Below are 10,610 nucleotides of genomic sequence, written 5' to 3' on the forward strand. Positions count from 1 at the left end.
GCAGATTGTCCTAAGGGCACTAAACAAATGAAACATTAAGGAAAACCTACATCTCTAAGAACTTTGAGTTGGTGGCATTTGTGCCACTACCTGTTCTCTCTCCCTGCATGCCTCCCGCCCACAAAACACGCAGCTCAGTGCTACAGTACCTCCACTCTGGGTACGGCCGAGAAGGCAATGCTGCTCTTCCCAATTTCTAACCAAGGACTATAGTATCTCCCAGGGAGGGACAGGCTGCCAGTATTTCTCAGGCCCCTCTAGCTTTGTGTTGGAAAGGCTATAAACTCCAGACAAGTGCAGCCAAGAGGTCAGGTCTTTTCCCAGCCAGCTCCGAGGATGGAAACTCTCCCCCAGGCACAGCTGGCCACGAATACCCTGGCACCCTGATTACCTCTTGCTTGCTTACAAGGTAACTTCCTAAAGAGAGCCCGCCCGAGAAGACTGCAAGCTTCCATACCAAAGCTGTTTGCTCTACTCATAAAGCTGGCCTGTCAATCCTAGAGTGACCGGCCACGGTCCTCACCACCAGCATCAGAACAGTGACTCACTTCTTTCCCCGGGGAGAGGCAGCCCAGCCCAAAAGCACCAATAGCTCTGAAGCTTGTCCCAAAGAAACGCATTGGGAAGACCGGGCAAGTTCAAGCCTGTCCCCAGAACTCTGGTAGTGCCCTGAAGACCTCGGTTCTTATCCTCTCGAAAGATTTCAGGCGAGAGACGCAAATGGCAAAGCCGGCAGCGGTTTATTGGCAAATGGGAAGTACACTTAACAGACTTTAAAGGGACTTGAAGGGACTGTACAAACCCAGTACCCCGCCAGCTTACACCCTGATGCCTTTTATACTTGCCTGAAGTCCCCGCCCACCTCCTGGCTCCCGTCTGCACCGCCCCCACCCTCCCGCTGGTTTGTTCCCGCCCATCGCATGCGCAGATCTCTGCCAGTAGTGGGCGGTCCTACGCCTGCGCTCTTTGTGTTTGAGGCCCTGCGCGGACTCTTCACAAACAAGTAAGGGTGTGAAGCCGCCCTAGACAGTATTAGGAGCAGTAAACCATTTGGTTTTCGGCTGATGGTTATGTGTAAGGAAAGTATTTCCTTTTCGCTATCTATCCCCTCAGTTCTGTATAGGGTTGATATTTTCCTTTCCCTATCTGACCCCTCACCGATTCTTGTCTAGCTGGCTTACCTTTCCCAACAAAGCCTGAGTCCTCTGAAGAACGATGGAGAATTTAGTGATAAGCAATTAAAAGGAGGCTGGTAGCTCCCCTGAAGCAACAAGCTAAATTAACCGTAGGCTAGTTAATTTGTCAGAGATAACCAAGGAAAGAGGTATAAAAAGCCCTCCTGCAGTTATAGCAGACCTCAAAGAATCAACTACCTCCGCCAAAAGGCCGAAATTTAGTTGGATGACACTGCCGAGCAATTTTTGCCCCAGGGCATTATTGAAAACAGCAATCCACTGGCAGCTGAAGCTAACATTTGAGCATACCAGTAAAGGCATACAGTTTAACAGAGAAATCTGGAAAATGTTCAAAGAAAGGGCTGTTAAAACCTCACCCTAGGTGACTGCATGCCCAAGGCTGCACATTCTAAGGAATGAAATCAGAGAAAAAGGTTTCTCAAGCAAAACTGGAAGTCAAAAGGCTGTGGGCTGATGTATTCAAAGTGCTAAAAGAAAAAAAAAAAATCCCTGTAAACTAAGAATCCAATATCTGGCAAATCTGCCCCTTTAAAGTGAGAGAGAAATTATAGCATTCCCAGATACACAAAAGCTCAGGGAATTTATTACCACTAGACCTGCCCTAAAAGAAGTGATAAAGGGAGTCCTGAAGATTGTGTAAAAGGAAACACTAACTTGAAGCAGTGTGATAACAAATTAGAGTGTAATAACTTCAGGATGTAAAATTTAATCCCCATGGTAATGATGCAATGGTTTAGAATATACACAAAAAGAAATGAGAAGGGAAGGAAATGTTTATAAAAATCAGTAAAACACAAGACAATAGAGCAGAATTAGAAGCACATCTTTCAGTGGATTCAGTGCAGGAAATAGACAAAAATACTATAAAACATTGAAATCAAATAACTAAATGACAAAAATAAGTCCCTCTATCAATAATTATATGTAAATGGAATAACCAATCAAAAGACAGATTGGAACAATGGATTTCAAAAAAGCTCAAAATGTTGATCTATCTGCTCTCTCTAAGAGACTCACTTTAGATCCAAAAACACAAATAGATTAAAAGTGAAAGGATGGAAAAAGATATTCCATGCAAATAGTAACCAAAAGAGAGCAGTAGTGGCTATACTAATATCAGACAAAATAGGCTTTAACTCAAAATATTGACAAGAGGCAAAGAACTTTTTATGTTAATAAAAGTTTCAATACAACATAAGATACAACATTTATAAGCATTTAGGCAACTAAAAATAGACCATCAAAAAATATAAAGCAAAAATTGACAGAATTGGAGAAATAGTTCTGCAAAAATGGTGAACTGAAAATATTCTTAAATAAACAAAAACTGAAGGAATCTGTTGCTAGCCAATTCATCTTAAGTAAAGGAAGATAAAGGCAAGTGATACCCTACAGTCATTTGAATAAAAAAATGCAACGATTTCCGGTAAAGGTAGTTGTGTAGGTAATTATAAAGACAGTATAACTGCATTTCCTTCTCTTAACTGATTTAAAAAGCAATTACATAAAAGTATGTGTATTATTGTATTGTTAGGCCTATAACAGAGAAATGTAATCTATTTGACAATAACAATTGGGTGGGAAGAAAGCTGTGCTGCAGTAAGGAAATAACACTAGTTGGTAACTTGAATCCATAGGAGAAATGCAGATTAAGAAGGAAGGAAATTCTGACATATGCTACAACGTGCATGAACCTGGAGGATTCCAATTTATATGAGGTACTTTAGTCAAAATCGCAAAGACAGAAAGTAGAATAGTGGCTTCCAAGGGTTGTGGAGAGAGGATCATGGGGAGTTATCGGTTAATAGGTGTAGAGTTTCAGATTTATAGGATGAACAGATTTATGGGCATGGATGATGGTGGTGGTTGCACAAGGTGAATATATTTATTACCACTGAACTGTACACTTAAAAATGTTTCAGATGGCAAGTATTATGTCTACTTTACTATGATTTTTTAAAAAAGTGATGTGGGCCCTGACCGGTATGGCTCAGTTGGTTGGGTGTCATTCTGCAAAGCGGAAGGCTGCCAGTTCAATTCCTTGTCAGTGTACATATCCAGGTTGCAGATTCCGTTCCCAGTCGGAGCATGTACAAGAGGCAACCAACTGATGTTTCTCTCTCACATCGATGATTCTCTCTCTTTCTTCCTCGCTCCTTCCCCCGTCTCTAAAAATAAGTAAAATCTTTAAGAAAAAAAGTGATGTGGTATTATTAAAACTCAGGCTGATGAAAAAATTCACATAGCTGTCACTTATTAGGTAGAGTTGCTATGACTCCCTGTCTTGGTAGTATGGCCTAATGTATTAGTGTCCTATAGGATTCAGTGGCACAGCCTCCCCTATCACCCAATCTGGGTACTCAATGTTTTGCCCTTCACGTGGGCAGAGTACACTCTCCTCTTGCAGTTGAGCCTTGACTGCTGTTGGCAGACCAGTCAGCTACAAGGACTGGCCGTGGCCACTGACCAACAATCTCTGCCTTCTGTGGAGGATCATCTGCGCAGGAGGAGGGTGGTGGCACTCTGATGTGGTCTGTAGCTCTCCACTGGGTGTGCAGGATCTGGGGTTTCCTGAGTGGGACAAGGTCAGGTCCCACTTGTGTTCTGCCTGGGGCTACTCTGCATGAGCTAAAAAGCAATCTGAGGTGGCTGCTACTTGTGCTGGGCTTGGAGATTCCCAGGTGAAGCCAAGCTGTGAATCTAGGCTGGCTGCTGCTAGTGCTGGGCCTGGTTCACTTAGTAAGAGGCATGTGGGCTGAGGGCTCACTGAAGCCAGCTGTTGCTTGTCTGATAGGATTTAAGAAGTTGTGAAGCATGAGCCAAGACCAGCTTGGGTAGGCCCGCAAGTCTGTGGGAAAGAGTCTCAGGGATCTTCAGGGCAGGGCAAACAGTGACATCCAGGTTGATGGAGTCAGATATGGCACCTTCCTGCCAGCTCTGTGCCTCTGTGGGGGAAAAGTTCAGAAAAGGGGCAATGGCCTCTGTCTACATTTCTGTCTGAGAGAAAACTGTCACTCATCTCCCTCCTTGATGCCAGCCATTTCAGTTCCTCCCTGTATGCCACTGGTGCCTTTCAAGCTGCTACTCTAATGGTGAAGCTCACAGGGAGTGAATCTAAGTCCATGTGTGGGTTCTTTTAAGGGGAAATGCTTGGGACTCCAGAATTTTCTTCCACCAACTCAATTGCTGCTGGTTTTGCAGCCAGAAATTATGGGGACTTACCTTCCTGGCACTGGAACCCTGGGCCGGGTGGCCTGGTGTAGGACTGAGACTTTTCACTCCTAAAATATCCCTATTGAATTTTTATCTTGAATATTTGGTTGTCTCTTATACCCACCCAATTGGACAAACACCAATCCAGGCATGTGCCCTGCCTGGGAATTGAACTTTTTGCTCTGAGGGATGATGCCCAACCAACTAAGCCACATGTGTCAGGTCCTTAAGAATAAATTTAATAAAAGAAGTAAAAAAATCTTTATGGAGGTGATTATAAACCTTTATTTAAGATGACCTAAACAAAACACAATTGTAAATAGAAAGATTCAATAGCAAAGTTTCTGAGAGAAATTGAGATCTTGTTCCCTGGCACATGTTGACAATTTGGTTCAAATAAACTCTTTTTTTATTTTTTTATTTTTAAGTATATTTTATTTATTATGTATGCTATTACAGTTTTCATATTTTTTTTCTCCCCTTTACCATCCTCTGCCCTGCACCCCCCCCAACCAACATTCCCCCCTTTTAGTTCATGTCCATGGGTCATACATATAAGTTCTTTGGCTTCTCTATTTCCTATACTGTTCTTAACCTCCCCCTGTCTATTTTGTACCTACCAACTATGCTTCTTATTACCTGTACCTTTTCCCTGATTCTTCCCCCTCCCTGCCCGCTGATAACCCTCCCTGGGATCTCCATTTCTGTGATTCTGCTCCTGTTCTAGTTGTTTGTTTAATTTGTTTTTGTTTTTGTTTTTTAGGTTCAGTTGTTGATAGTTATGAGCTTGTTGTCATTTTACTGTTCAAAGTTTTGATCTTCCTTTTCTTAGATAAGTCCTTTTAACATTTCACATAATAAGGGCTTGGTGAGGATAAACTCCTTTAACTTGACCTTATCTGGGAAGCACTTTATCTGCCCTTTTATTCTAAATGACAACTTCGCTGGGTAGAGTAATCCTGGATGTATGCCCTTGCCTTTCATGATTTTGAATGCCTCTTGACTGCCCCTTCTTGCCTGTAAGGTTTCTTTTGAGAAATCAGCTGATAGTCTGATGGGAACTCCTTTGTAGGTAACTGTCTCCTTTTCTTTGCTGCTTTTAAGATTCTGTCTTTATCTTTAATCTTGAGTGAAGTAATTATGATGTGCCTTGGTGTGTGCTTCTTTGAGTCCTATTTCTTTGGGACTCTCTGAGCTTCCTGGATCTCCTAGAAGACTATTTCCTATGCCAGATTGAGGAAGTTTTCCTTCATTATTTGTTCAAATAAGTTTTCAATTTCCTTCTCTTCCTCTTCTTCTGCCACCCCTATGATTCGGATGTTGGAACATTTAAAGGTGTCCCAGAGATTCCTAAGCCTCTCTTCATTTTTTTGATTTCTTGTTTCTTCATTCTGATCAGGTCGAGTGTATATTTCTTCCTTCTCCTCCAAATCATTGATCTGAGTCCTGGTTTCCTTCCCTTCACTGTTGGCTCCCTGTATATTTTTATTTCACTTTGCGTAGCCTTCACTTCTTCCTGTTTTGCTTCCATATTCAATCATTGCTATGAGCATCCTGATTACCAGTGTTTTGAACTGCATCTGCTGGTTGGCTATCTCTTCGTTGCTTAGTTCTTTTTATGGTGTTTCAATGTGTTCTTTCATTTGGGCCATGTTTCTTTGTCTTGGTGCACCTGTTACGGTGTAAGGGCTGGAGCCTTAGGTATTCACCAGGGTGGGGCAACCCAGGTCACTACATTGTGATGCTGTACATGGGGGAGGGGTCAGAGAGAGAACAATGATGCTTACTTGGCTCTTGGCAGGCTTTCAGTCACTCCCTCTGCTACCCGCAAGCATATTGGACCCTTCTGGTGCTGATTCCTGGGTCAATGGGTTTGTATATATTTTGGGACCCTGAGGGTCTCTCCAACAAACTCTCCAATGAAGCTGGGAATTTCTCCCGCTGCCACAACCCCTACAGGTTTTTACAGCCAGAAATTTCGAGGCTTTAATTTCCCATGCTGGAACCCCGGGCTGCACGGTCTGTCTCACTCCCCAGCTGTTCCTCCTGGTTTATCCACACGCGAATCTGGGACTGCTGGTCCACCAGCCACTGCCTCGCCTACCTGGTCCTCCAGCTGCCGCCTTGCTGTGCATCCTCTCCATCCCAGCTGCGCATCTCCACCCCTCCTACCGATCTGGGTAAACATTTTTTCTTTAATTCCTTGGTTGTCAGACTTCCATATGGTTTGATTTTCTGGCAGTTCTGGTTGTTTTTTGTTTTTTAATTTGTTGTTGTCGTCCTTCTTTTGGTTGTGCGAGGAAGCAAAGCATATCTACCTATGTTTCCATCTTGGCTGGAAGTCTCTCAAATAAACTCGTATAAAAATTTTTTAAAAAATAGCAAAATTTCTCCTCAAGTTGATTCATATATCCTGCAAAAGTCCACCAAGGTCATGAAACCAAAACCACAAAAAACCATCACTGCACAACCACTGAAACTACAAAAATTCAGAAATCTGACAATATCAAGTAGAAATGAGGATGCAGAGCAATGAGGACTGCTGTAAACTACCAGAAAGAGCAAACTCATATAATCATTTTGAGGAACAATTTTGGTAAGGACAAAAAAAAAAAAAAGGAAGAGATGTGTACACATTATGACAACAGTTACATTCTTGCTATCTAATTAAGAAACTCAATATTTAAACATGGGGACATATTCTAGAATGTTCGGAGAAGCAATATTTATTCTAGTAAAAAATTGGAAGCTATCTAAATGCCCATCAAAAGGATTATGGTCACAATAGTTATGACATATGCATTAAATAGAATTCTATACAGCAGTGAAAATGACTGTACTGGTTCACATGGATGAATCTTATAAATATAATGTGGGTTTACAAAGTAACCTGCAGAAGATTTCATACAAGAGAATCCATGCAGAATAATATAATTTACAGGAACTTTAAAAACATGCCAAAAAATAGCAGCATTGTTTGGAGATACATATATATGAATAAAAATTATTTATAAATGTATTGGAATGATATACATATAATTCAAGAGAATGGATACTTCTAAAGGGTAAGGAGATTCAGTCAGGGAGGGATATACAGGATATTTCAAACTTTATTAATAATATTTTATTTATTAAGCTGATAGGTTGATTGTGGTGTTATTCTTTATAGTTTACGTCTTATTCAGAAGATATTTAATTGCAACCAACAGTCAGTAGGTGGCAGGAAAGGCTTGGTGTCTGCACTGTCTGAAAGCAGACAGCAGGTTTTGCTTCTCCTACCAACAGAAAAACAATGCTTCCTTTAAAGACCCTGTAATCACACATCACTCTTCTTTGAATTAAAATGAATTAGCTAAAACCATTATTTTTTTCATACACATTCATTTTATACTCTGGTCTTCATTGTTTCTAATCACTTTAGTCTTTCTTTCAAAATTTATTTAACTTCCCGAAGGGGCAACTCTGCTTTTACTCTCTGGTGTCACTACTGCAATGCTTTTGTGAGCAGGGCTTGCACTCAAGGTTCATGATGACAGAGGGTTATTGCAGCATGCTTCACACACACACACACACACACACACACGCGTGCGCGCGCGGCAAAACTTCCCATCTCATCACTGTTCCTTACCATCTCTCACTCCTTGGATGCAGACCACCAACCATATTGCTGAAATCTTCTTTCAGACTCCCTTCCAAAAACTTTATTCTGCCTTTTTTCGGCCCCCAGTTTCCATGAAAATTAAACATTTATCTTATTTTGTTATGTAGAGCAACAACTAAGCCATGTAGACTAGCCCAGCAAAAAGATCCATTTGCATGTTTTCCTAAGGAAGAGAGCAATCTTCTTCTTAATAGAGAAAACAGAGTTGAAAATTGAGGGTCTGCGTTTGAATCTGGTCAGACAACACATTTGGTGGGACCACAAGCTATTTAAAATGTTTTCTGTGTCAAAATTAAACCAAGAGAGATCACATAAAATTGAAATCTTCTGTTACTTTTAAAAAATGAGCCATTCTGGCAGTACCATCCCGCGTGGCCTGACCAGCTGCCGCAGAGCAGGGCTGCCCACATCTCCGGAAGGAAAATCTGTAGGCCAGCTTCCCCCGCCCTTTCACCGGCAGCTGTCACTTGTTTGGTTCTAAACAGAGAGAAAACAAGCCTTTCCAGGTTTTTGATGGGTTATTTTTTGTAGGCAACCAATATGAACATATCTCTTATTCTCTTTGCATAAACTGACTTTCTCTTAAAATTTTATATTCAACACAAACCTTACGACAAAACTTCAGACCAAAACTTCACCTGATTACATTTGTTAGAAGCTCTCTTGTTGCCTTGCAGAATAGAACTGGGATTTCCAAATAAGTGTCTCAAATGTATATATAAACCACAGTAAACAAAATAGCCCCAACTTTCTCCCAGTACAATTTGGCCATTGTTATATAAATTTGACCTTAAGACTAGAGTCCTTGAAGTAATTTGGTTAGCTTGAGAGCCACCATAATCCTGTCTTTTAGCTCCTTGACATTTAAAATGCCTCTTAATGATAAGGGCAAGATGACTTGGGAGGAGCAGCCTAGCCAGAGACCCCCTCCCAGGTTAACTGTTAATCATTGCTTATCTGCTTCTGTAGCCCGTTTTCACATCCCTTCCCCCGCCTGGGGTAGCACATCAATCTCCCACCTGAATGCTAATCCCTTCCCCCACCCGGGAAACCCATCCATTTCCCGCCGGAATGCTAGGGCTTATAAACCCCTATCTAACCCCCATTCGGGGCTCAGAATTTGGAGACTGCCTCCTCTGAGCCCGCGCGTGTGAATAAAGGCTTACTCCGTTCCCTGAATCGTGTCTTGAGTCTGGCTTTCCGTAACATTTACACAGAAAAAGAAAGGGTCACTAGTTAGCCCAGCAGGATTCAGGCAGTGTAAGCACAGGCTCTACAGCTTTTCTCCTCCCATGATTCCAGGTGTTGTCTGAATGGGTAACTTTCATTATTTTCTTGCCCTTACCATCTCACTGTTTTATGTATAAACATAATCTCCACATGTATTTATGTAATATATCATTCCCTCAGTCAAATAAATATACTACTGCTGAAAGTATAAAGAGTTACCAAATATGACCACTTCCTGTAGGAGGTTATCTTATTATTTGGGTAAGGAGTTTGAATTTCTATGCCCTATTAAGGTTCTTGAGGGTGAATGCTGTGGTTGGTCTTAAATGTCCATTCCACTCCAGATGACTGGGCTCTGAATCAGCATGGTAGTTTCATTTTTCTTGCCTGTGATTGGCGTAGGACTGGAAGTGCTAATTAGTTCTCATACTTGAGATGAAGGGGGAACCCTGGGAAAATTGTTCTTTCTCCTAGGAGAGAGTCACAGGAGACAGACTTCTAGTTAAATGTGGTGGATTGGAAGAATGCCTCTTAGCCGACTGAAACTTCATTAAAATACTAGAAAAGGGGATTAAAAACAATACATTCATAAGGACAAAATGATGGGAAAAAAGACAACATTTTGGAAGACAAAAAAGGGATGGATGAGTGACAACTGAATTAATGAACCCAAGAAAGCTGAAACCTAAGCCAATTTCTGAATTCCAGAAATGTCAGATATTAGAGGCATGAGACATCCGTGAAATGAGGGGTGCCTGCAAGGATAAAGGCAGGACAATTTTGTAATGTCAGTAAAACAGGTACTACACAACAGATTGCCTTTTCTCTAAGCAAAAACACTGTTATCTGACTGAATGGGTCCATTTCCCTGCATGCCTCAAAGGCCAGTGAGACACAAAGAGGAGTTTGCAGCCAAGAAAGTAAGAATTTATTAATTAAGGAGATGGTGCCATACCCAGAGTCACAGGTGAGCTAATGCTCAAAGACCTGGCTCCCCAGCGGCTTTCAGGGGATGGATTATAAAGGGATTTCAAAACCATTAGTCATGGAGACTAAAGGACTTAGGGTTGTGGTCTCTACTGATTGGTTGGGTCTAGGGTAGGTAGTAATTGATCACTGGATCTGGTTTTGATGTGAGCCATGGAGTCGGTCTGTCTGATTTCACAAAAATTTGCTCAGTAAGATTGTTCTGCTTTCCTAGGTCAGGAGATAAAACACAACTGAGATACTTTTAATTTGGTTGAAAATTCTGTCTTGGTAGTCAATAGACCCAGGATCTTATTCTTAAGACCACTGGATGCTGACCAGGA

The sequence above is a fragment of the Pteronotus mesoamericanus genome, unplaced genomic scaffold, assembly GCF_021234165.1.
Source record: "Pteronotus mesoamericanus isolate MK-2021 breed Mesoamerican mustached bat unplaced genomic scaffold, CSHL_Meso_final contig_169, whole genome shotgun sequence".
Lineage (NCBI taxonomy): Eukaryota > Metazoa > Chordata > Mammalia > Chiroptera > Mormoopidae > Pteronotus > Pteronotus mesoamericanus.